Consider the following 27,979-nt stretch of genomic DNA (forward strand, 5'->3'; position numbering starts at 1 on the left):
CTAGAGACACTTAATGCCACATGTCAATAGCTGTTCTTGAATTCTCTGCTTTGCAATCAATATCTCTCCAACCATTAGTGAATATGCTCCATGACTCATCAGAAATGATATGCGAAGTTAATGGGGATCATGGTTCCCCCCACACTCCCTACATGCATCGACACTAATGGCAGTTACGCCTCATATAGTGGGAGACAGATTCAAAATGGCACCAAGCCAGGAGGCAACTCTTCTGAGGTTCTCTAAAACCTGCCCTGCCCGTGGAAAGAACCCACTACATCCATCCTGTCCTATATCTTTGGCATCCTTCAAGGAAATAAAAGTAAGCATGCTTTATATGGATAAAAAAGAAGCACATTTTTTCAGCTTAACACTCACTGTGTATGGCAAAATGGACTTCAGTTATGAAAATATCTGAGGGGAATGTTTCCAGGACCTATGCCATTGTGCTTTGTTTGCTAGTCAGATGCTTTCTCAAGAATGTGTCCAAATTATAAAGACAATGTCTCCGTGTATAGAAATTCCTGAAAGCCCGTATTACCACAGAAACATATTTTTACGTTTCCTAATATTCAAAACAATGCCTTATACCATACAAGTGAAAATCTCATTCTTGTGAATTTATTAATTAACAATTTGGTCAGGAGTTTGTTTGGATTTACTTGATGTTTTTATTTTCTAAGGAAGGAAAGCCATAGGAAAGGAAAATACATATTAAGCATTTGAGGATAATTGCTATTTACCAAAAACTCTATTTTTAAAATAAGTTTTAGTGACTCGTTTATGTTTGGTAACTTCAGGACAATGATAGCTATAGTGTCTCTAAAATGTTCCTAAGTAGCAATCATACTCTATTCTGGCCTTTGAGAGGTGTTAGGACTCATCCACTAATTATAAGCCTTTTCTCTGTTATTACTACCTCACCATTAAATCTCTAAACTAAATAGTAGTTTTGAGGAAATAAAAATAGATGTTAGGTAGTGTGTTTTCTTAGATTTTGGTTACAATGGATAAGAAAGACAAGGTATTTGTGTGTATAATATACTTTTTTAGCTTGTGAAAATAAAAGTCAGTTTTATTATTTTAACCAGCAAACTCGCGAGGCTTTCTCTCAGAATTCTGCTCCCCTGATCTATTTGAGAACAGCACTGTCCAATAGAAATGTAATATAAGCCACATTTGTTACTTTAGGTTTTCTAGTAGTTGTATTTTAAAAAAGTAAAAAGAAACAGGTGAAATTAATCTAACTGAATATTCTACTGAAACCAATCTATCCAAAATATTATCACTGCAACACATAATCAGTATTAAAAATACGAATCAGATGCTTTACATTCTTCCCTTCATTCAAAGTTTTCCAAATCCAGAAGGTATTTTACACTTAGAGCAAATCTCAGTCCCAACTAGCCACATTTCAAATGCTCGACAGCCACATGTGGCTAGTGGCTACCGCACTGGGTGGCAATTCTGGATTTCCAAAAATACGAAGCTCTTGAGCCTAAAAGGCCATCACTTCAAAATCTTCCTATGTAACATCTTCTATAATCAGCATTGCTGCTAGGATTTTATTTACAGCCAAACATTTAAGTGAATACATTTTGCTTCCTTCCTTCACTCCCCTCACCCTGCCTTTCTATTGCACATCCTGATGACTTTCTCTTAAGGGCGTAAGAAACCCCAGCAACCTATTCTCTTTAGCTTCTTCTAAGCAAGATCTGAGATGTTCTCGAACCTGTGCATCTTCAGTCACCAAGCAGAAAACCAGAAGGTGCAGCAAAATGCTATTCTCTGTTTTCATAAATAGAGATATCAAACACAGGTCTAAGGAACGGCAACACCGATAAATGCCAAGGGCAACCTTTTTGCTTACAATAAAAATAGGAGATTTTATATAATAAAGTAACACGCCCTGCTTCAATGAGAAATATGATTTGACTCTTCCCCTCACCCCAGGAGAAACCTTGGGATACTCTGTTCTTGGTCTGGAACAGAACCCAGTGCTTCATTCCATAGGAATTCTGTGCCCAGAGGAAGAACAGAATGCTGGAAAAAGAATTTAATGATTTCAACTTGGAGTCTTAAGTTTGCTCAAATGTGGAAATGTAAACACAAGCAATAATATTTTAAACCATGAAACACTTTGGATTCTCCACTGGCATGGCTGCATTGAGTACCACACTCGATGTGTATCTGCACACAAATTTGTTCTTAGTAACATGAGAAAAAAAAAATTAAACTAGGCACATGCGAGCTTTTCTGAGTCTCTTAGTAATAATAAAACCTGATTATTATGTCTTAAGTGACACTGTAATTATAGACGGATGGATGAACAGGTTTTCTGGTGCTGACCTAACCTGTTCCCTCAAACACAAAAGGCAAACTTTTGTAGTGCTCGGTGAGGGAAACCCCCCATTAAACAAATAAAACTAAAAACTATGTCTACATCTTGAAAAAAAGCCCTACCAACACAATAATCCAAAAGAATTTCACCGCCATGCAAATACACCACATGAATGAGAATCAGAACACTGTCAGGTTCCTAAAAAAACAGTTTCTAGCTATAGCTGTCACCCACCAACTTTAAGAAAGCAAAGATACAAGTGTCAACAGTGTGCTTTCTCAGGCTACAAAGTAACTTTATTCAGTGTCTCTGGCTGTAACTCTACATCTAAAGCATTCTAAGTATTGAACTAAATATTCTCAAGATGAGTTTCACAGTCCTTGAACTTCCGTTTTAACCGCCTCAGTGATTTTTTTTTTTCCTATCTCAACAGCAAGACAAGGAGAGACACCAACGCTCTCAGGAACCCACACAGACAACATGGAGTGGATTACTTATGCGGGTATAGACTAGTTATGTACTAAATACCCTCTGTGTATAAACAGACACTGTGTTCAAACCCAGGAGGGAGGAACACGGCGTCCACGGGTGTAGGATTTCAAAGCGCCTTGCAGAGGGCCTGCAAATCCAAAGGGCATTAATTATGACTTCTCTCTGGGTGTATTAATTTGTTTAAGAAACGCCTCAGAGGACGGCAGAGTTTTACCATCCATCTGCTATCGCTTGTGCCTGTGCTGGTGGGGCACACAAAGTAAAGACAGTGGCAAATAACCTTTCTGGCAGCTTCTTACTCCGTTTTAATCCCAGGGAAGCACACTCCACGGAAACACACCATCAAATCCCAGCAGCAGCCGTCTACTCTCAGGGCCAGGGAGAGACTTAAGAACACAATGACTCTTGTAGCAACACCCCTGTAGTTGTAAAGTGCCGTGAGAGGGGCCAACACAAGCTCCACCATATACCTGCTCGTGTTACAAGCTCTGGAATCAAAGTATTCTCACATGACACATTACTACCAATAACAGATTCCGGCTCCGTTTCAAAAAAAAAAAAAAGTGTGGGGGTGGGGGGGGGACTACATATTTGTCCTGCTTTTGTCTAAAAACCAGAACCCAAGTACTAACTACTTTTCCTCCTCAACCTTTCGTGAAAGCAATTCAACCAACTGCGGCTCCACCCAGAGAGCGTCTATACTTACTTTTCTTACAGTTTTTCAGTGACGCACTACAAAACGATGGGGGGGGGGGGGGGAGAGGAGCCCTCTCATGCAGGGCGTCTTCCGCCCTGTAAACTTGGCAAAAGGCAAACTGGACTGAAATACAGCACTCTCCATATAAGGAAGCCCAGCTAAACATGTCATGCGTAATTTATGGGTAGCAGGCAGAGAATTAACCTTTGCGTGCACATATTTGGCCCAGATGAAAACCGGGGCTGGATGGCAGCCCCCGGGGACAGGGATGCGGGATCTCTTGGGAGACACCGTGGCTCGCGTCTCCTCCTGACGAAGGTCATTAAGTTGTAAGTACACTTCCACGCACCTGTTTCTTTCATTCCCCCCCACCACCACCACCCCCCGCCGCCCCCCGCCTCTTTCTCTCTTTCTTTCTTGCTCTTTCTGCCTCGGCTGCCAAGCTGGAAGCTGGCTGCGCTCTGACAGTGTCCGCAGAGCCCCGGGAAGGGCGGCTCGGAGCTGGGCTGCAGCTGCAACCTCCCGCTCTCCCTCCAGCTCGAGCTGGTGTGCGAGAGGGAAGCCTCCACCGCGGCGAGCCAGCCGCTGCCGCTACGAGACGCGTCCGGCCGGAGCCTCCTCTCACTTCCTCCTTCAGCCATGTACAGCCCCGAAAGAGTACAAACAATGCAGAGCAGCGGAGCAGCGCGAGGAAACTGTGAACAGGGAAACTTACCTCTCACATTTTTTTTCAGAGGCAGCCCGACTGCCGACCGAGTGCCCAAGGCATTGTGGGAGTCCTGATTCCAAGAGGCCCGCGATTTAAAATTGAACTTGTCAGTTCCCGGTCACGGGAGCATTGTGAGCGCCACAACTCATTCAGCTGCAGTGGAAAGACTGTTGCATGTCGCTGTGCAGCCTCTTATCGCCGAGGTCTGGTTTCCGCTGCTGCTGCGCGGCCCCTCCCCCGCCAGCCCAGCCCCACCAGGAAGCCCGGGGCGGACTCGTCGAGCTCCCGGACGCACGCGGCCGCGAAAAAACGCTCTTCAACTTTCCGCCGCCCTCCCGCCCTTCCCCGGGCCGCCCTGGCGCCCCTCAACCGAACAAAGTCCGCAAGGGGTGGTCGTGGCCGCTCGCGGGTCGGCGCACCGAGCAAAAGGAAACCGCAGCCGGCGCTGGCGAGGTGCATCCCCGCAGCCAACCGGTGGTATGTTCCATCTTACACGTTCAACATTATTGCAGCCGGGCTATAGTGCAAACGGGACGCACCCCTACTACTTTCTGCTCCTTCCGACCAGCCGGGCGGACAAATAGGTTCTTTTTTTTTTTTTTTTTTTTTAAAGAGGCCGGTGGATGGGTCTTTTATAAGGAAGCCGGCAAGGTTAGGTTGAAGGTGAGAATCCGATCGGCATGAAACGGTAAGGATCGGATGGGGCTGCCGCCTTAAAATGCACCACACAGTTTTTGAACCTGGATGGCTCACAGGCGGGAAAAACATCTGCAAGGCTGCCAGTGTGTGTCTGCCTCAAGTAACGGCGTGTGCGCAGTTTTGCAGTTCCTTAGTAAAACTGATTGTCACACAAGCACAAAAACTCCTGTTCCAGCTTCCCGTCTAGCTTGTAAATAATATTTGGAATGTAAAACCCTTTCTTCCCAACTCCGCATTACATGATTTATAGAAAAGCACAGCCCCTTCTTTAAAAATAAAATGCCATTTTCTGAAATACTGGAATATTCTAAGGCACATAAGTCATATTATTGTTGGAGCAAAAGAAACCACAGCCCCGAATCATAATGCATTGGGTGTTGTAAGATGTAACTTGGCTTCCCTTTGAATGGAAAGAATTTGGGGTTAATGTGATGTGATAATGTTTTGGAGTTGGGGGCAGAATTTCCTTTGGATTTAAGGAATTTTGATAACTTGTTCAATAATGAGTCTAATTTAAACCATTGGTTCCATGTTTTGGACACAATCTGGAATGAAATGGTAGGTAAGGTGCAGTGTTCTTCCTACAACTTTATTAAGTTGTGTTAAAGAGGGTGCGGCTGGCTTCCGGAGGAGAAGGAAAAAGATCACGAAAGGTGCTAAGGTTCAGAAATAAGTCCAGAGGCACTAATAACAGACTTGAGTTCTGACCCTTGACTAGATCCACAAACCACTGAGTTGATACTGTGCACTGCTGCCTTCCATACAAATTAATTAATTAATTAACTAGTTAATTAATTAATTAGATGGCCCAACTTATCAGTGTTAATCATTAAAAAGTACCCAAGCACACACACAGTTGAAGTAGATTAAGAGGACACTGACGCTTTCTCAGAGGACAGGAATGGGCATTCTCTATCTGCCAATTAGTAGCTGGGAGGACTTCCTTCCTTCTAATTCGGCATTCACTGCAACAACTACATCGAATGCCTGCTATGCCAGAGCTACAAGAATGGATAACACAGTCCCTACACAGTCAAGGATGATACTTCTACTAGGAAAGAGACAAACCAATTAACTCTGCCTGAGGGGTGAATGCTAAGATGGTGTAGGCAAGCCCAAGGGGGCCTGAGGAAGGGTAGGGAAGGCTTCCTGGAGGAGTTATTTTGAACAGGTGCCTTGAAAGGTATATAGGAATTAGCGAGATGGAAAGGGAGTTGGGGCTGGACGAGTGAGGAAAAGAGCATGGTCAACACAACGGGCCTATCAGCCTTCCTGTTAGAGGTGAAGGAAGGGTAAGTGTAGGGGAGTGACAGGGATGAGCCCAAAGCAGGTCTGTGTTAAGCCCAGGAGTCTCTACTCTGAACACCATGATGAAATGGAAGAGTTTATACAGCAAGGGGATAGGTAGGTAGAGTTTGGATTTGTATTTCAGAAAGATCCTGTGGCAGCAGTTTGAGGGTGAATGGCAGTGCGGGGTGGCGGCCCATAGAAGAAGGGTGAATGGGTGTGGACAGACTGGAAAAATGACTCACGCAGGGAATGAGGAAGGGAGGAACCTTGGGAGACTCCCAAATCCCTGGCTTAGCCTACTGGATTGTTTGCTACTTGCCTTTTAATGTCTTCAATTTGCCTTTCATTCTCCATGACAACGAACCCATGACTTCTGAGCTGGGCCACCTATGCGTCTGCTAACAGGTTGGTGCCCTAGCTGGCTTCCACACACACCTCAGGATGTCCAGTGGACCGCTAAGGACTAATCCCCATTGTGGGAATTTATTTTCAATTGTTCTCAGACCCTTGTAGACTTCCAAGTTAGCACTTTGGTGCTCTCTTTTCTTGTGGGTTAGAAAATTTGCTGTTTGGAGCAACATGGTGAAAAACAGGACTTTGGACCTGTGTATGGTGCAAGAAGGGAAATTATTTTTCCACTTCGGCACTGGAGAAGGGGGGAAGTTCTGGGAACAAAAGAGAAATTGAAACTGAGACAGATTTTCTGCTCCACCGAACAGAATACAAAGAAATACAAGAAAGACCCTTGAATGTTAGAAACAGTAAAATAAACATCCTCGTAAATGACTGAGAAGAGAAAAAAATGTTATTTTACGTTAGATGAAGGAAAAAGGGATGGCTAACAAAACTCATATAAAACAACGGTCAATCTAGGACTCAAAAATGTGTCAAAATAAATTGTGATATAAAACTTCGTTGCCAGTGACTTTGCTTAATATATTATTACAGATGATATTATAACACGAGTAATGATATTGAAAATTTTGAAGCACTGTAACAAGAACCAGATCACATGTTAAAAATATTAAATCATGTTGCTAGCTTTCAACTACCAGTAGCATTCTAACCACATTTTAAATTGTGGAAATTATTAAAAAATCATTAGTAATAAAAAGTAAATAGTTTCCCATTTAGAATACCAATGATAGTCCCTCAGTGCCAGGAGAGCATTAGCAGTATGGTTTCCTATGCTTCTGTGAAGTGTACTGACAGTTCACGGGCTCATGAGTGAGTAGATCCGTAAGTATAAAAAGAAGGTCATTTGTGGGTGGAGAGGGAAATTATAGAAAACAATTTCAGATGAAACAGAACTACCGTTTTAGATAAAGGAAAGAATGTTCACTGCCAGTTTCTGAAATATTTCAAACCATTCAAGTCTTAATTATACCAATGAATCCCAATAGAAATGCAGTTAAGCAATATGGTTTTTAGAGATAATATCAACTACCAGGTTCACCAATAATGCAGATAAAGGAAATGGTAGCATTTATCTTTTTCACTCAGATGGGAGGCTGTGAAGCACCTGTGTAAATGTGTGAGCATGTGTATGAATTGTATCTTCCTTGTCCTACATACACATTTATAGCTCAGTAAGTTCTCATAGCCTCCCAAATGTGATTTGCCTTTCCTGGCCAAACAAAACAAAACAAAACAAAAATTCAGTGAAAATACCCCAAAAAGGTATGTTTTTTTTAAAAAATTGAAATATGAAAAGGTCTTGAATCACTGATCTAGGAATACTGTTTTTATTATACCAGGATAAAAATAATCCATTGCAAGATACTGTCAAAATTGAGACCAGATGCAGATCTTTGCTTTCTAGCTCATGTTTAAATACATATGGTTGAGAGAAGAAGCTTCTGGAAGGCAGTGAAGAGTTAGAAACATTTTTGTATGGAGAATCCATTTTAAGCAGATACATTAAATGTATCTCTATTAAATTTCACAGTGGAGGAGGGAGGCACTCTTCTATAGCCTGGATTCAAATTGTTCAAGTCTGAATAAATATACTGATAGAGTTACATGACTTTAGTTTACCTTCAGGGACCTTTAATATTTTACTTGCCAAGTAAGTTTTATAAATTATACCCAGTATTTAAATATAACTTATATTCTATTACATGTTATGTATATATAGTATGTTATGTAATACAACACATTGTATATATAATACATATGCCACTTAATGTGTAAATCACATAGGTGTGAAAATATTATATAAAATCAACATATTTGTCTTAAAATGTTTATAAAGACTAAAGCTGGGTTTAAAATGTTAATTTGATTTGGACATGTCTCAATTAAGCTATTTTACCTAAAAGTTGAATCTAAATCTTCAATATAATTATTTTGGCATCTGGCAATAGGGCAGTATAAAACAAATACATTTCAGAATTAAAAGTTTAAAGCCACAGAATTTGAGTTGGGAATGGAGCATTAGAGACGGTCTGGCCCTGTTCCTTTGTTAGACCAGAGAACATTGTAGAAGTAAATTGGCCCCATGACAGAGCAGAACTGGCATCAGTGTCTTCTGACTCTCTCAGACCATTTATTGTCATTGTTTTTCTTAAAAACACTGGGGCCATAACAATATCTAATTTAGACATCATGTTTCCCCACGTTCAATGGAAAGAAGGGCCACCCTAGATTTCAGTACAATTTTCAACCTCTATTTTTTTCCTTTTTTTCTTCTTCCTCCCAATTTTTTCCATTCTTCCTTCCTTTTTTCTATCAGAAAACACTTTTCACATAATCGTTCTGTTCCTTTCACATATGTTGATTGAGCACCCACCATGCTAAGTCCTGTTCTGGGCAATACAGTTAGAGAAATTAGCACAGCTCAGTTACTATCCTCAAGGAATTTAGAGCCTGCTATGGGGAACCAGGCACTAAACAAGTAAAGAATAAATAGAAAGAAACAGATAAGCATGGGAAGCAATTTCAGATGGAGATAAGTGCTATGAAGTAACAGAAAGCAGATTAATGGGATGGGGGTGCATGTTAAACAGCGTGGTCAAGGTTTGAGGTGGTCAGAGATGGGCAGAGACCTCAAGGAGGGGCAGAACATCTTGAAAGACCATTCAAAGAGGTGGAAACTGCAGGTCTAGAGTCTTGAATTCCAGGTTCACACAAAGGCTAGAAAACCAACAGTGAATAAAAATGAGTGGGGTACCCAACTTCAAGGAACTTACAGTCAAGTGAGAACAACGAATCCCAATCAAATTAATCACACTCAAAATGTATAACTACAGCCATGATGCTTGTGGTCAGTGACAACTATTGAAGTGTTCCGTTGTATTAGAGGTGGGATGATGCATGATCCAAGTTTGCTTTTCACAGAAAGAACTGAAGTACTGTCCTGACTGCTATGTGGAGGCTAATGGTCTAATCCCAGAACAAGGGGCAGGAAGTGTACCACAGGGGCAGCGAATGGCTGAGGGCCAGCGGAAGTGAGATACAGTAAACATTAGAATCTTACATCTCAGAGCTAAAAAGAATCTCTAAGACGACCACATCCATGCCCCCAGGGAAGTAAGATTTATAGTGGATGGGTGTGTGTGTGCATGCACGCACATGCTTTTGCTTAAAGTCAACACAGTATAGGGGCACCTGGGTGGCTCAGTTGGTTAAGCCTCTGACTTCAGCTCAGGTCATGATCTCCCAGCTCGTGGGTTCAAGCCCCACATCAGGCTCTGTGCTGACAGCTCGAAGCCTGGAGTCCACTTAGGATTCTGTGTCTCCCTCTCTCTCTGCCCCTCCTCCCGCCCCCCCTCCCCCCGCTCACACACACACTCTCTCTCTCCCAAAAATAAAATTAAAGAATTAAAAGTCAACACAGTATAGAAAACTCAAAAGTACTGAAAATAGAATATTTTTATAAAAATCAGCAGCGATTCCAATTCCCAGAGAGAGTCACTGTAATACTGCAGTTTATTTCCTTTCAGGCTTCTCTCAACACATTTTTTACACTGATATTATACTATATATGCAACTTTGTGTTCCATTTTCTCTCCCACCTAATCTCATAGTATAACTTTATAAAACAAATGACATCTCTCATGTCATACATTTTAATCTTCATTTATCACATGAGGTAATGGGGACTGGAGAATTGCCCTTGACCAAAACCTCACAGCTAATGAGGGTTAAGACTCCTGCCCCACAGTGTAGTGTCTCACAACCTATATCCCAGATCCTGAATTAATGTGTCTAAAATTAATATATTTCTAAACATTCTACCTGGGACATACACCTGTCTTCTAATGAGAATTGTCACTAAGGAAAAGGAAATATACAACAGTGGTCTTTTAATAAATAAAGCAGTTACAAAATAAATATGAAACAGGTAGCCAGAAAGTCAGAGTGGATATATTACTCATATATGTTTATAGGATATAATTACATGTAATATTATGAAATGCTTTCTACCATCTCCTAAAATTGTGTGTTGCAGCTTAGCCCAGAGTCCTCTTGTAATCTTTTAAAAATAGTGCCTAATAAGTCTTATAAATGTTCTAGTGTAACTATTTTTATACTGCAATCCCAACATTTCTACGTATAATAAAAGCACCTGAAAATATGCCCATTGCTTTATCTATTCCTATATGCAAACAAATTTCTGAAAATGCCAATAGCAAGGTTGATTTTTCCTTTCCTAAATGTCTATCTATCTACGCATTTTATTTTGGACTCCTTTCTTTGGACTTCTATGAGAGTTCTCTCTGGATCTTATCCACTCCGTTTATTCCTTCTTACCTGTCTTTCCTGAAATTACCTTCAGACCATTTCTCAAGAGATGTCCTAAAGGATTTTTGAAAAAGAACAACTTTTGTCACATTAATGAATGATGGGGGATTCATAATTCTTTTTCTCCTTTTCCCCTCTTTGCCTTGTCCAGTAGTGTGGAAACAGAGCAGTAGTCTTACATTAATTCTAATATCCTAATGTAGGCATCAGTATGCTGGCTATTGCTCCTTAGTTCATTTAACAAATATTTATTGGGCACTGATCATACGCCAAGAGTTTGCTTGGCACTGGGGATACAGAGATTATTAAGATTTCTTCAAGGTACTCACAGCCTAGTCTAGCTGGTTGGGGTGGGGTGGGGGGAGGCAGATGTGGGAAAAAACCTCACACTCTTGGAAAAAAGTGTAGCCAATGAAACAGTTCAATTAAATCCAACAAACCCTTCTCACCATGTGCCAGGCAGATGGTAAGGACGACAGGGCTGCGCCAGGCCTCGCTCCTCACAGACTCCCAAGCAGCTGGCAAATGGTAAAATTACCTGGCACATGGTAAGTGCTTCATGGCAGAAAGAAAGAAAAGACATAGGGGCGCCTGGGTGGCTCAGTCGCTTAAGTGTCCGCCTTTGACTCAGGTCATGATCTCACAGTTTGTGAGTTCAAGCCTTGCATTGGGCTCTGTGCTGACAGCTCAGCCTGGAGCCTGCTTCGGATTGTGTGTCCCCCTCTCCCTCTATCCCTGTTCAAGCTCTGTCTCTCTCAAAAATAAAAATAACCATAGGGCGCCTGGGTGGCTCTGTCGGTTAAGCATCCGACTTCGGCTGAGGTCATGATCTCACGGTTCATGAGTTCAAGCCCCACGTAGGGCTCTGTGCTGACAGCTCAGCCTGGAGCCTGCTTCGGATTCTGTGTCTCCCTCTCTCTCTGCCCCTCCGCCACTTGTGGTCTGCCTCTCTCCCTCTCAAAAGTAAATAAACATTTAAAAAAAAAAAAAAAGCTAGAAAAGACATAAAGGGCCGTAAGACAGACAAGCAACTTGATCGTATAAACACTCATAACAAATCGTTGCCCTGGCAATGAAAGTTTGTTTGTTTGTTTGTTTGTTTGTTTGTTTGTTTTTTACTGGACGACTCGGTTGAGTGTCCGACTCTCAATTTTAGTTCAGGTCATGACCTCACAGTTTCTGAGTTCAAGCCCAGCAGTGGGCTCTGTGCTGACAATGTAGAGCTTGCTTGGGATTCTCTCTCTTTCCGTCTCTCTCTGCCCCTTCTCTCTCTCTCTCTCTCTCTCAGTAAATGAATTAATTACAAGTTTTTAAAAAACAAAGTTTGTTTTTCTTCATTTTTTTGCTGCTATTAGCTTACCAAGGTGGAGTCTAGTTCCCAGACAGCAGGCTTGCTCACCTTGCCCTCCGTGAGTCCCAGGCTGGCCTTGCAACTCTCTCCTTGCTTCCCCCCAGGCCTTCAATAGGGGATCCTCAGCTAGGTGATAGGAGATTATCTGATTAAAGTCATTCACACTAAGGTGAGACTGAGGCTTAATCCTTCAAAAGTGATTGCTTTGACAAAAGATAGCCTGTTAACCCTAATGAACCGCTAACTGGCAGAGTTTAGAGGGCTCCTTCTCACCCTCTAAGCTGCCCACCGCCCACCCACCATTATATCCTTCCCTCTCTATTTCCCCTCCTGAAATAAAGGAAGAAAGGAAACTAGTAAATTCAGGAAGATTAGGGACTCTAATCACACATAATGTCTCTCTGCCCTCTCCTAAGAGGCAAATGAGGTGGCATTTATAAGCCCGTCCTAGAAACGGGAAGACTGAAAAGTAGGGAAGTGGTTCCTGAGTTTGGCTTCACTTTGGATCCACAGAGTACAATCCAGACCAATCAAATCAGAATTTCTGGGAGTGGCACACAAGCATCAGTACTTTTTTTTTTTTTAAGTTCCTCAGATGATTCCAATGTGCAGCCAAGGTTTCCTCCCACTGAGCTAGAGTTTAGGAAATGAAATTATCCAGAATCAGCGGCAATCCATTGACCTGCTCCAATTTCTTCCTTTGGTGAATAAGGTCTATTTGGCACAAAAGAAACAGTGTTCTCTGCAGGAGACTCTGTTTCAAATAGTTAGCTTTGGGCAAACTGGTGCACATAGGCATCTAGATACGTGGGCATCAGGACTGGTTGTCGAGAGCTTGTACAGCTTTGCCATGTACCTGATGGGACACGGTGCTTCTCACGCAAACTAAGTATGTTTCACCTTATACCAGGTAAGCATCAGTGGTTGTCTGTGCGCTTAAAAACAAACAAGATATAGTCAAGTCCACACAGAACATAACCCTACATGTTCTATAATGCTTAGGCTGCTGTTTGCTTAAAGTTCCATATCCTGTCTCTTCCTAAGAAACTGTGATCACGAGCGCCCCTTGAGAATGACATTAGGGCCACTGAGAGATCAAAAGTGTCCTAGGCCACTTCCTTTCGGATTTATTAACATTAAGACTATAGAATATGTATGTGTGTGTGTGCATATCACATAAAAGCGTGCATATATACATATATGTGTATACAGGTGTATCTGTATGTATAACTTTCTCGAAAATAAAAAGTTTTACAAATTCTTATCTATTTTATGAGTTCATTCAACAAAATAACATGGTTAAATCATAAATACAAATACATTAATAGGACATTTCTTATTTGCAGATAACATTAGAAGTCCTAATTTATGGTGTTTGTGAATGTGCCATTGGTCCCAATGGCCACACCTGGGTGGCTCTGAACGCCCGTATTTCTGCCACAGCCTTAGCAATGAGGAACTACTGACAGGACCTGATCCCATTGAGCCTTCCCAGTACTGATGTATTTTTAGATGTTGAACGTTCTTTTCCCTTTTCAAACTTTTTTGACCGTAGGTCACCAGCTCACCAGTAACTGCTGCATTTTCGCTGTCTTTTTGCTGTCAACTTTCCTACCCAGTTCACAAATAGTCATTGAGCACCTAGCATAATTCCAGCCTTTCCTAGAATCTGAGGCTATAGAAGGAGCAAAACTGGACCTCAAAACCCTTGAAACATGCAGTCCAGCAGGATATAGCTATGCAATAGTAAATAATTGTAATCAGTTAAGTAAATAACATAAATGCGCAAAGTGTAGCGTAAGGGAATGAGAGTGTGAACAGGTGAACCTAACTCAAAAGGTAGACAGTTATCATTACCTTTATGATCTCTTTCTTTTTTCATGCAATTCAATGTCTAGAATTACAGCCATGTGAGAACCACCACAGTACTTAAACTGGATGTCTTCAGTGCCTTTTAGTTTGCAAGACAGAATTCTATTACTAGTTGCATGAAATAGTGACCCTTTTTCTGTTAAGGTGCAGGATGTCTACCACACAGCCCCCCAAGGGCAAGGTTTGGAGAAATCTGTGACTGATCATTACTACGCCACCCTGGCTGTTCTTTGGTGTTTATTGTCCATTTCCTGGGTTTAATCTGTTAAGGTTATGACATCTCCAAGACAAAGCCAGCTTCTCTCTCATACTTTCAGAGAGTAGAGCATGTCAACTTTGGAATTAATATATGAAAATCCAAATGTATTATCTTTTGTTTTGTCAGAGTTAAAGGATCTTTTTAAATCTTTGTTCCTGGATGCAAAATTATTATTTTTTTCCATTCCTGAATATAATAGGTAGCATGCGCTTTCACAAAATAACGTATCAAGTGCCTTTAATAGGAGTTTATTAATTCTGCTCGGGAGCCATTGTAAAGATGTTTATGCATGATTATTCTAGACTAGCAATAGAGCAGTAGTCTGTAACTCCTACCCACATGCTACTCCCATGCACAGTGTAACTTCCTTCTATAGCTTCAAGACTCCCACGTTCCTACAAAAGCTGTTTCCTACCTGTCACTTAGTCTTCACAATTAAATAAAGAACAAGTTAACTGTTTAAAGAGGCTGGCCACTCTGGGCCTCTCTTTTCATGAAGTCATTCTTCTCTGAAGATACTCTAAATTATAGACCTAGCCAGAACAGCTTTTTTCCTCTTTGAGGACTTTGAAGTCTGTTTCTTCTTAGGATATTCTGGTAGGTCTGTCATAGAAGAAACTGTAAATAGTTGGTCAGGTTCCCTAAATACCATGAGCTCTATGTGAGCCTTGGGAGGTGTTAACTTTGTTAGATTAGACTTGAACTTGTGGAAAAGGGTGCATCTGGCACCAAATATCCAACTTGTTTGAGATAGCCAAAATTAATTATTAAGAAACAGGAGTGCATGGATGACACTTGGTACAAGTCTGGATAGTTTCCTTACTGTGATGCAAAAGCCAGCTGAACTAAATCTATTTCATTTATGACTAAATTACCAGGTGACTAGGGGTAAAACACTGTCTCCTTTGGTGTTATTGGCAATAGGTATTCCTGTGCCAAATATGACACATGGGCCAGCTTCCAATGGCAAGAGTCATTACTGCTACAACCCTGTCCTTCTGCAAGTATTGTTGGCTGCTCTTGGAAAGAGCATAGCCACCTCTCCCCCACCCCGACTGGTACAATGGCCTATGTACGCGCCTCACTTTTTAGAAGAATTAGGTTAAAAAACAAGGGGTGTTACTTCAAAGGCTGTTGTTCTGCCCATGCATGCCTTGGCTCCTATGAAATAAAGATGGTCTTTGGAGTCTGTCATTAGGCACAAATTTCTAATCAATCTCTTCAACTCTTAGTCTCCTACTAACTTAAATTATCTCCCTCATAGAATTGTGATAATGATTTCATGGGAATTGACCTAACAGAGGTCACAGCTATTATTATTATTTTAAATGGGATATTTAATATTAATAATAATATTTTATATTATTTTAAATTGTGTGTGGGGGGGGGGTTGTTTTCTATTTTTGAGAGAAAGAGAGACCATGAACAGGGGATGGGCAAAGAGAGAGGGAGACACAGAATCCAAAGCAGGTTCCAGGCTCTAAGCTGTCATTACAGAGCCCAATGCGGGGCTCAAACTCACTCACCATGAGATCATGAGCTGAGCCGAAGTCAGACACTTAATGGACTGAGCTACCCAGGCGTCCCCAAAAAACATAGGCTATTTTAAAAATAAGCTCATGTTAAACGGCAGATTTCTTCAAGATATGAGGATTAAAATCAAATTACAAGTTTAAGAAATGTACAGCTATTGTTTATAAGATAAAAGACAAATCCTCTTACAGTTTTTTGAATGGACAGGTAGGATGTAATCAAAAGGGAATCCAAGATGTTCCCTGGAGTGATAAACAGGCACTTTTCAAACATCACTTTTAATTGACCAGAGCACAGCTTTCTTTTGTCCAACTTTCCCCACCCACTTTACAAGGAAAAAAAAAAAAAAGACAACATGGGAAGGACAAGCCAAGCCAAGTAAAAGGCATCTTCCACTTTAAAAAAGAGTACATAATGCACAGTTGCATGGAAACCACATCCTTTGGAACCATATGTGATTTTTTTTTATGCAGTCAGAGCTGTTGCCACGGGATAAAAATTTAGTTGTCTACTTGCTTCATTTAAGTAACACTAGTCAAGAGATTGTTCCAGGCATAGCTTCCCTCTTTTTCAGCTTTTACTCTTTCCTCGCTGAAAAAATGTATCTCTCAATTTCATCAGAACAGACACCCTCAGAACTTTAAGCGGAGAACATAATGATTTTGTGTTGCTAAGTACTATTTAGTAACAAAGGTTTGGGCCACAGGAATGATGACATCACCCACAGAAAGAGGAACATTTACACTTTTGAAAGAGATTCTTTTCCAATGTGATGGGTCACCAACCAGAGGAACAAAGCCAAATAAGGCAGGAGGAGAGGCCTCCTGGTTCTGGAGAAGGCATCTTTAGCATCCAATTCTGGAATCATGCCCCAAACCCACATGCTCTTTTACGCTCCCCTTCTGCATCTAGTTCATGTCAACAAATGTGTACTATTATTATTGTAAAAAGCCTGGTACTCTCATACTTCAATATATTTGCTTCTTAACTAATCTGTCCACCTATGGGCAGCAGGTCAGGAAGCGGCTTCATGTTTCAGGGGTGTTCCCTAAATATTCACACACTGCAGATATTCATGCATTTACACACGCGTGCAGTTGGAAACCACACACCATCTCACACTTTGCAATAATCCAACACTATGGTGAGTCATCATACCCACATATTTACATGATTCAATGGACTGCATGGTTTAAATAGCACACAAGTCACCTGTGCTCCTCCATACTTCCCAATACCACCAACAAAATAGTTTTCTCTTTGGGCATTGACAGGAACACTCATAAGTCAGCTTGTGGCTCCTACAATGTCATGTCTGCCTGCCTTGGGGAAATTATGACTGTGTTCCTCTCTACCCCACCCATTGTCATCCTTCTAGCCACACCCAGTCCAATGCCACGGGTAGATTTTTTTCATTGTCATCTCTTAACCCAAACAGCCATACTAGTTGTCATTAACTTCTTAAGGATGTGGGGAGGCCATTTGTTCTTGTCCCTAATAAATATTAGGTCTGTTTAAATAATACTAATACGAAGATGGAGAAGGAAAAGGAGGGGGAGGGTGAGAGGGAGGAGGAGGAAGAGGAGGAGGAGAAGTCCTTTTTAGTAAGATATTCTATCTTCCTTTCCCAAATCATATTCAACCACCCAACTCCCCCTGCAAAAGTTGTATCCATCTAATTCTGGGATTTTAAAAGGTAATAATTGGATGATTTAGATCTCTTGGGATAATAAAAATAAATCAGAGGAAATTTATAATTATTCTGGAGATGCAGAGTAAGTAATCGCTACTTATAATAGGAATTGGTTGATGTTGTAAGGGTCCCTACCATCACTGGTGCTGGGATTTGAGAAGAATAAATAGGAGAACATCTGTTGTCTTCAGAGACTAGAAAACAGCCTTGTCTCTAGTCTTTTCTGCTTCTTATCCATGCAGAAACTAACATGCCTGGTGACCCCATTACCAGACATCAGGGTACCTGTTTTCAATGGCCACGACGAAGGTCAGTTATTCCATAAGAATTTTACTGAAAAATCTGAAATTGACACATTTAAATAATATTTAAGCCCTTTCACTTTCATCAAACCCACACCAATTATAAAAATGAGAAGGCAAGAAAATGTAGTTAACCTCTGAAGACAAACTCAGCTCATTGAAATTGATCTAAATATAATAACTTACCACCTAAGAAAGCTTTTGCCCTATGTAGTAATCCTTGCTTCTCTTCAAGCAACAGTTTTTCTTGGCCTATGTTAAACACAGAGAGCGAATGGGTCACCCGTTGCACTCATTTCCCAAGTACACACACGTGCATGTCTGCAAATATTTGCTCGCAGTGTACAGCTCCTTGCCTTAGCCTACAACCTAAGGAACCTGGCCCTTTTTCAGCCCCAGCTTCTTAGTATCATCTCTCACTACCCGCATGGGACCTGGACTCCTCCTTTCTGCTTCTCAGATATGCCAAACTCATTCCTGCCTCCTCTGCAATCGCCCAGCACTCTTCCCAGGGTCCTCTGCATGGCACTCTCAAAGTCCCCATCATTCAGGTCTTAGCTTAAATATGTCCCTTTCAGAGAGGCCACCTAGAAGGCCAGCTAGGTAGAGGAACTTTGCTTCTCTGCCTGTCTATCCTTTTACTTTGTTGAATGGTCTTCATGCTGCTATCTAGCATCATCGAAATTCCCTTCGTAAACATTTACTTGTTTACCGGCTTGGTCATTGTCTTGCCTCCCACTGGACTGAACCTCAGCTCCTTCAGGTAGAAATTTGGGCTTGGTCATCACTGTTTTCCTAGCATCTAGATGAGTGCTTCATGCATAATGCTTGATAGATGAATACACGAATAAATGCACTTCAAAATGGAAACAGAGGCCTCTCACAAGAATTAAAATTGTCTCTTCGCATAACCCACTTCTTGAGAAGAACCACAAAGGCAGGGTCACCACATCCCTCCTCTGGGAGGACCATAGAATAGAAAAAAAAAGTGGCTCAGTATAAATACCAGGGCAGTATGTGAACATGGTAAATCCATTGTGGAGACAGACACACCGGGGCCAATTTTGTGACCATTATCAAACTCTCTCTGAACCTGTCTTTTTTCCCCCCTTAAATCTGTAAAATTGTACTAGGGGTACTTATTTCACAAAGTCTGTGAGGGTATTAAATTCGTTAGTTAATCCTGTGAAGCACAATGGTATTAAATACAATGGCATTTTAAAAATGGTACTAAAACCTAGTACTAAAAATGATACGTAATGGTGCTAAAAACGAGTACTAAAAACTATAATAGTAAAGCTATTATTATTAACATTATCATCATCATCACCACCACCACCATCATCATCATTATTTAGGACCTAATAATCTCAAGAACCGAGTCATAGGTTTATAACCTTAAACTTGATATGTTGGAAACACACACAAAACAACTCCAAACAATATTCCTAAAATAGCCTTTAAAATCCACTCCAAGATCAAAAAATAGAACCAGCAAATAATTACACAACAATATGTGAAATATATGCATAGCCATGAGGCCAGAACAGGCAGATGGTGAGTCAGGAAAGAATTCTGGAAGGAGATTGGTCTTCCATCTGGCTTAAGGGAAGCGATGAACCCTAGCTGGCAAGGAAGGGCGGGCACATGTGTTCCCTGGGGGTGAGGGCAGAGGCAGAACCAGTGCAAAGGCAGTGGGGCGGCAATGCAGAGTGACTGCCCCCAGGATTCTAAGAGATTAGTGGCACCCACTGTGAACCAGTCTCTTTTTAGCTCCATGGAAGAGAGCCAGTGCACACAAAAAAGAGAACTTCTCGGTCTATTTGTTGTCCCCAGGGACCACTTCTTTTGTTTCAGTTCCTTTCACTCAGTGCTAACAGAAGTATCCCACCTGACAATCGCATGGCAGTTTAGAACACTACCGTAATCATGGCCTCCTCCATATGACCTTGGGAGATAGTGGTTATTTTTATCATGCTTGTTTTATTTGTATCTAAGGTTCAAAACTGTTGAGGCCTTTTGCTTAATCATCATTTGAAGACCCAATATGTTCCAGGGATTCTTCTAGACACCGAGGATATAATATGAACAAAACAGACCAAACCCTACCCTCATGGAACTTACCTGTCAGTGGGAGGAACAGGGAATAAATAATTAAACAAAGAAACAAAGGTTTTGTGTGGTATTAAGTGCTATCAAGAAAATTAAAAGGGGGTGAAAGGACACAGTGACTGGGTTAGGGACACTATAATAAAATATTTAGTTGGTCATGGAAGACATCCTTTAGGAGGATCATCTGAACATCTAAAGAAGGAAGAGTTGTGCACAGTAATGTGTGGAAAGAACATGCCAAGAGAGGGAAGAGCATGTGCAAAGTCCCTGAGTCAGGAATGAGTTTAGGAAGCTCCAGAAGCAAAATAAGGAGTGGAGCCAGAGCATCGTGAATGACGGGATAGGAGGAAGGATGTGAGGGAGGAGATGTAAGTAGAGGATAATACATATAAGCAATAGTGAGGAATTTGGATTTTTTTTCATAATTAAAATAGGAATCCATTGAAGAATTTTGAGCAGGGAGTCACAGGATTTGACTTCTATTTTAAAAGGTCATGCTGGTAGGGATGCGAGAGTAGAAAAAGATCTCACACTTGGGCAATCGAGCCCCGCGTTGGGCTCTTCCCTGGACACGGAGCCTGCTTGAGATTCTCTCTATCTCCCTCTCCCGCTGCCCCTCCACCACTTGTGCAAGCTCTCTGTCTTGACAGAGAGAGTAGAAAAAGAGAGAAACGTCCAGAACAGAGATGATAGTGTCTTTCACTGTGCTCAAAATGTTGGAAGGGGTGAGCCTGGTCAATGTTGGGATATATTTTGGAAACAGAACTGACAGGCTTGCTGATAAGTAGCATGCAGGTGAAGGAAAGAAAGAAACTAGTGACACTTTTGACCTGGATAACTGGGTGTAAGATCATGTCATTTACTAACCAAATAAGACTGGCATGGAGCAGAGAGAAGGGTGGGCAATGAGGGGCTCTATTTTGAACGTGTTAACTTTAAGATGCCTATTAACATCTGAGGTTCAATAATCACTTTGAGGTATGAGTTCATAAGCTGGCAAAATTTAAGGAGGTATAACTTTTTTTTTAATTTAAATTTATGGGGTTAGATATCTGGAGAGAGAAGTAGCCATCCAAGATTCACAGGCAGTAAGTGACAGAATGGAAATTGAAAATGAGTCATGGCACTCACCAACTCTCTCTTCCTACCATAAATATCAGGATGTGTCCATCATTATGAGGAGAATATGGGAGAGTACAAGGAACAGGAATGTTCTAGAATCACTCATAGAAGAGGGTGAGAATTTTTCCAGTGCTTATGGACTATACAAATTCATGGTTGCTTCTTTCTTTGCCTATTTTTCTGTAAGTGTGATGCTATATGCACATTTAATTTTAAAAATCCATTCTGGAATAATAAATTCATAAGGTTGACCAAAGACCACTGGAACTTACTTTCTTTATGGAAATTACCACTTTTTGGAATACGTGACAGATAATTAGCTTCAGACTAAATGTAGATTAAACAGAATTGAAATATAAAGCTAAAAGTTTAACCAATAACTCACACAGGTATTTCTGAGTTGTATCATAACATTTGAAACAGGACTCTCAGGTGTGTTTAACAGAAATGGCTTGGGCAAGAAGCACTTAATCTCCATGGCTAGGAAAAACAATTAAAAGTCAATCAAGTAAAAAATAAAATTAAACCAATAAGAATGCAAAGGGAAAAAATTCTAAAACTGGAAACAAACAGAAACAAATCAATCTAATTGTATTTCAGATGAATACTATGATAACCTGAAATGGAAAGAAAGAAAACGTGTGAGGGATGGAGGGAGGAGGGAAGGAAGGAAGAAAAGAATTCATCCAAGTAACTAATAAACACAGTGTTTGGTGGGGAATGAGTGTGTGGAGGGAGAAGGTGCACACAAACCCTGAATTCTTTTTAGTGGGTTTATTGTAGTGATTTGGGTAAATTAATTCTTAAATTATTTAACAATTTTCTATTTATTTTTGAAAGAGAGAGAGAGACAGAGCATGAGCGGGGAAGGGGCAGAGAGAGAGGGAGACCCAGAATGCAAAGCAGGCTCCAGTCTCTGAGCTGTCAGCACAGAGCCTGATGTGGGGCTTGAACTCACGAGCCAAAGTGGGAAGCTTAACCGACTGAGTCACCCAGGTGCCTCTTAGATGCTTTATAGAATTAAGTAAATGAGTAAACACGTTGATGTTCAGATCCAGGGCTCACACTGTGGAAGAAGGGACACACAAACATGGCATAGGTGAGGGCAAAAAAGAACCTTCTGGGAACGGATTGGAATTGGAGATAGCAGGTGAATGCAGGATGTCCAAAACATATGTGTGTGGATATAAATTTTTATGAATGCATGCATATGCACTTTTGTATGCATACTTGTATGTTTGTGTCTGTATGTGTGTATTTGCATTAATATATTTTTGCTGGAAGGGTCAAAAAAGAAAAGCACTCCAGTGGCAGTGAGAATACCTAACCCAGATTTGGCCTTTTAGACCATTTTCCATTAAAAGAAATGAGAAGTGAATGATTCCAGGGTTGGGATGTGCTAGGTACCAGATTAGCCTAGAACATCTTTTTATGCCAGAAAGTAAGAAAGTGCGTACTAATACGAGGGAAGCTGGCCACAGGGACATAGAAGCCAGAATAAAGAGTCTTCATTGGTCAGATGTGGACAATTTGAGCACCATAACAATTAAGGCAGTAAAGAATTATAAACCATTGGAAAGACAAAATTTCCTGAGTTAATATCAGGAACAGATATACAAATTAGTAATTAAATACAGGAGAGAGGGGGAGATTTTGCTTACATTAGAATACAAAAGGTTGACTGAAACGTGCCGGGAGTGTTGGAGCTGGAAAATCATGATTTTATAACTGTAATGCATTACAGTCAAGACTGCATAAGATGAGAACATCAATTAATATTAACCCAAGAGGAAATTTTTCATGAGGAGTTGTCATTACAATGTGGAGAAATTAGGCAACACTTTGACATCGCAACCAAAATTAACAATACCATTGGGGGATAGATGAGCATCCTGTGACCCTAGGTATCATCACCTGTGCAGTATTCTAGCAAACACTGCAAAACCACAATCTAATCGTGAGGAAACGTCAAATACAAAATGAGCAACACGGTTAAAAAGCAAAAAAGAGGGGTGCCTGGGTGGCTCAGTCGGTTGAGCGTCTGACTTCCGCTCAGGTCAGGATCTCGCGGTCTGTGAGTTCGAGCCCCAGGTCGGGCTCTGTGCTGGCAGCTCAGAGCCTGGAGCCTGTTTCAGATTCTGGGTCTCCCTGTCTCTGCCCCTTCCCCCGCTCATGCTTTGTCTCTCAAAAGTGAATAAATGTTAAAAAAAGAAAAAAAAAGAGTTGGTGGGTAGACTTTAAGGTTTTAATTTTATAAAAAGACAAAGAAATGATGTGGAAATGTTCCAGATTAAGGGAGGCTAAAGAGACATTGCAAATAAATGTAAACACATGACTCTAAACTGGATGCTTTACTGGAGGGGGAAAATTATAAAGGACATTATTAGATAAATAGCAAATTGTAATATGGGCCAATAATAGATAAAAGTATGGTATCAATGTAAATTTATGAAATGGATATTGCGACCATTACATAAGAGACTACCTCTATATTTAGTAATTACAAGCTGAAGTTAAGGGTCATGTTTTTTATAACTTACCCTCAAGTGGTTCAGGAAAGAAAAAATGGAGACAGAAAGATATGGAGAGAGAAAGAATGAGAGCAAATTATGAAGCAACTAGAGTAAAATATTAAGATTAGGCAAACCTGGGTAAGGGTTTGTAGGTGTCCACTATACAATTCTTATTTTTACAATTCTTTTGAGCTTGAAATTATTTCTCAATACAAAAATTAAGTAAACGAAGTATAATAAGCATTTCTAGTGAGCATTTAAAAACTCCAATGGCGTTAGATATATGATTTTTACTCAGAAGGCAGCCTAATTGCCTAGACGATGTTCCTGCCTCTCTAATTCAGATCTGTTCACCAACACAGGAAGAGCATAAAGCATTCTGCTTCAATTTTTTTTCTTATGCAAAGTGAAAACAAATTGAACTGAGGTATGCTTAAAGAAAAACGCTGCTAATTTATTTTTTTTTTCCAGAATCAGAACTGTGGTGATTTTTTTCAAGATCATATTACTATTTGTTTGTTTCCAAAGTGAAAAGAATTTTTAGACTGTGATAACCACTAAATGTGGAAAAAACTGAGAACTTACAATTAATTTCTATAAAAATGAGCTGGGACATTTTATACTAGTTCATGGAGTAAGAACAGTAATCTAACTTCATTTCTGCTTCACTGTCCATGGTTCCATTATGAATTAATGGTTTTAATGCTATTTTTCTTTAAATTTGCATTTAAAAATACAAATTTATTGTTTTCCGTAGCAATACTGGAGAATGGAAGCCCATTTTGCACACATGTAGAATGATGAAAAGACAAAGCTGGAAAGTATTTAGAAGACATCAAATCTAAATGCCTAATTCTAGTTCATATAACATAATAAAAATATCAGTGATGTTAGGGAAGCATTGGCAATGTAATAGTAATTCTCAAACAACACATAATTTACGCTCTAAAGATTTAAGCATTAAACAGTGTTTTTATTTTCTAGAATGCAGATATATAAATTAGACCGCATATAATGCTTCTTTTTTAAAGGAAACACTCAGAAATATAAAAGAATTTGCCTTTATTCTTTATATTTGCAGAGATTCTTTCTTGTATGGAAATGAGATTCATATTCCCTCTTACAATCATATGTACTTCCAAAGCACATATTTTTGTGAACACAATAATTTTCCCATATAACACATCTTTTCATTAATAGAAGAAATATGAATATGCTACATGTGGCACTTATTTGGAAGTCCCATCCAGTAAAAATAAATAGAAAATCAATGGATGTAAGTGGACACAATTTGCTTTTAAAAAGGCTGAAAAAGCCATATTATCCAGATTTAGAGGATTTTTGTTTCTGAATCCAAAACACGCCATCCCTCTGAATCTGCCCTCAAACTATAATCTTTCCAGCAAAAAGCTCTCATCTTTACTTTTGCAAATGAGACAATGGCCAAAAAACAAAGAAACAAAAAACAAAAAACAAAAAACAAAAGGAAAACTAACCAAACAAGGACATCAATGTTTCCAAAGTTCTTTTGGGAGTCCGGTCATCTATGTTAAGAACAAATAGCCTTATTGTTTCAAAGCGAAATTATTATTTGAAAGGTAACATATTAGTGAGGTGGGATAGAGCCCTCTAGAAATAGGTCATTCTCTTGCCCAGGTGGGCGGCTTTAGAAAGTTCCCACTCTAAAGGAGGGGACAGACACCCAACAAAACTGTGAGATTCGTTGGATCAACCCTGGATGGCAGCAGTCTGACAGACACCCGGCAAGAACATGCACACATCACATAGACAACCACGTCTTATTAAGACAGATACAAAATTTTGCAGCGCTATACAGCAGTCATCCAGCTTCAACTTTTATGATTCAGTGAAGATTTATGTCTCAGTGTGTCACATGAATGTAATCTCAACGAAACACAGTACAATTTATGTCTGTAGTTGAAAAGTAAAAATTTATGTAATAAATTACTTACAATATTATATCAGTTTCACTTTAAAGATGTGGGTTTAGGGGGTGGACTCTTAATGCTTTTTCTTATGACACCATGTGAAATAAAAAGCCTATGCAATGCATCTTGCTCTTCTCCCAATAATGACAAGACCTTCTCCTTTAACAATCCATATAGCTCATGGAAACTCAACCAGGTAGCACTCATTTTTCTTTTTCTTTCTTTTTTTTGGTATATATAATTTTGTCATGGAACAAATTCTAAACTTACTCTCCATAATCTAGGACTAGACGGTTCGTTCGGAGACTAAGAGTTCCCAACAAACACAACCACCACCACGGAAACACATCCATCACGCCAGCTAGATAGAATTTTCTCTACTTCTTTGGCCTTCATTTGCCAGTCTGAATTACAGTGTTGATCAATTTAGACCATAATTTCCTTGACTATGTTTTTGCTTGGTTGTTATCAGCTATTCAGCGTAATACCACACTACGTACAACAAACCCACAACACTTAATAGCTTATGATATCAAAATATCTCATTTAAAATTCCAGACATTTAAGAATACTTCCATCATTTATTTTTAAAGAGAGGGGCATTAGACTTGGTGTTGTTGCAAAGGACACAACCAAATTCTGATGGAAATAGTTGTGTGTAACGAGCGTGTGATACATAAAGACGGACGTGCACAATTTTAATGGATTTCTCACAACTATCAACTTGATGGTAAATTTTTGATCTAGTTAAGAATGTCAAACTTGAGTCAACAGTTCATTTCCTGAATTTCTAACGCTAACAATCTGTTCTTCTTCTCTCTATATCCGAAAGACAGTGACTCCTGTCATAGCACATTGCATGAAAATAATTAAAAAAAAAAACAACACCCTATTTTCTAGGTAATGTAATAGAACCAGTGTGACAGCATTGTTGACCCAAATTGATTAAAATTAAATCCATTAATTTATGGAACAATGTGTACTTTCTTTTTCAGAAGCCACCTGATTACTCTAATTAAGAAAGCAAACCAAATTAAGTAAGCATTCAAATATATTATTTGCTTAAAAGATTTACAAATCGCTGCGTGATAAATGTAATTATATTAAATAGTTAATATGCATATATATTACTCTGGCTTGGCACAAATAAAAAAATTCTGTTGGATTTAGATTACTTTAGAATTTCCTAATGAAATTAGTTTCAGCTTATTTTGATCTGCAATTATGAATTCAAAGGGTCTGACTTTTAGTTCTTACTCCATTTTTAAGCATTATAACTGGGAATTAATCTTAAGACAAACATAAATTTCTAAAATTTGATTTACTCATTTACTTTTTTAAATACTACTATCTACAGTACGAATTGCTTTGTTCCTAAGTATTTAAATATCATCATAATGTGATGATATGAAAGACTGAAATGTCACATTTTAAATAATTCTCTATATTTTCACAGTGGGTAGAAACAAATGCAAAAATATCTTTATCCTGGAAAATGTCCAACTAATGCTATGCAAAATTAACAAATGTAACTAGGATAACTTACAAATGTTAGGAATTTACTAGAGCTAAGGGAAGAAAAAGTTCTCAAAATTTACATTAGTATGAAATTTCTTTTGGCACTAAATTGTGTACAAAATTATGAAAATAAATAATTTTTTTTTTACTTTTCAGTTAAAATAATTTGGAGATCAATAAGAACTTCAAAATCTTCCAGCTTTTTAAAAGGTTGAATGTGCGGTTGAAGCTGTAAATTTACTAAAGTTTTTCATTTAAAATATGGACTATTTCCGTAAGAACTGTCAGATTAAGCTAACCTATTTTATAATGCAGCCAACATTTAAATTGTTATTCCATAAACAGCAATCCAAATAATAAAAATAAAAAATAGCAAGTTAACACTTTCTTCTTACCGCTGTGTTATTTTCAGTTGCTTGTTAAGCTCCTTAAATAGTTGAGTTAACCACCATCTGAAAGGGCTCTGACTCTCTGCTTAGCTCTTTTTAGTCAATTTTTTTTTCTCTCTGCAAAAGGACAGTCTACCAAAAGAGGAAGTTGTGAAACACCAGAGTCATTTTGCTTTATACATTCTATGGAGAATGGAGTTATTCACAAACGTCACATTTGGAATCATGGTAACAGACTATAATTTGTGTGTGTATTCATATATAATTAACATACACACAAATGTATATGTGTGAGCAAGTTTTTGAAAAGTTAAGCTATTGAAATCTATACTTGATTATGTAATGCTCATTTACATAAGGAAACATCTCCTCTGCGGCCAAAAGATAATCAT

General features: G+C 39.6%; 1 protein-coding gene across 15 annotated transcripts in view; it reads right to left on the reverse strand.

The window, feature by feature from the left end:
* Positions 1–27,727, reverse strand: part of MBNL1 (muscleblind like splicing regulator 1) — a 204,840-nt gene extending 177,113 nt beyond the window's left edge. For 3 of the 15 annotated variants that reach the window (XM_015072491.3, XM_027061584.2, XM_015072490.3), the window contains exon 1: positions 4,246–4,417. The gene's annotated coding sequence lies outside the window, so the exon portion shown is untranslated. Of the gene's footprint in view, positions 1–3,113; positions 3,351–4,245; positions 4,420–27,593 lie in introns of those variants that run through there. The other 12 variants (XM_015072494.3, XM_053221290.1, XM_053221288.1 and 9 more) reach the window with 8 other exon arrangements.
* Positions 27,728–27,979: the final 252 nt, after the last annotated feature.

This window comes from Acinonyx jubatus, chromosome C2 (assembly GCF_027475565.1).
Source record: "Acinonyx jubatus isolate Ajub_Pintada_27869175 chromosome C2, VMU_Ajub_asm_v1.0, whole genome shotgun sequence".
Lineage (NCBI taxonomy): Eukaryota > Metazoa > Chordata > Mammalia > Carnivora > Felidae > Acinonyx > Acinonyx jubatus.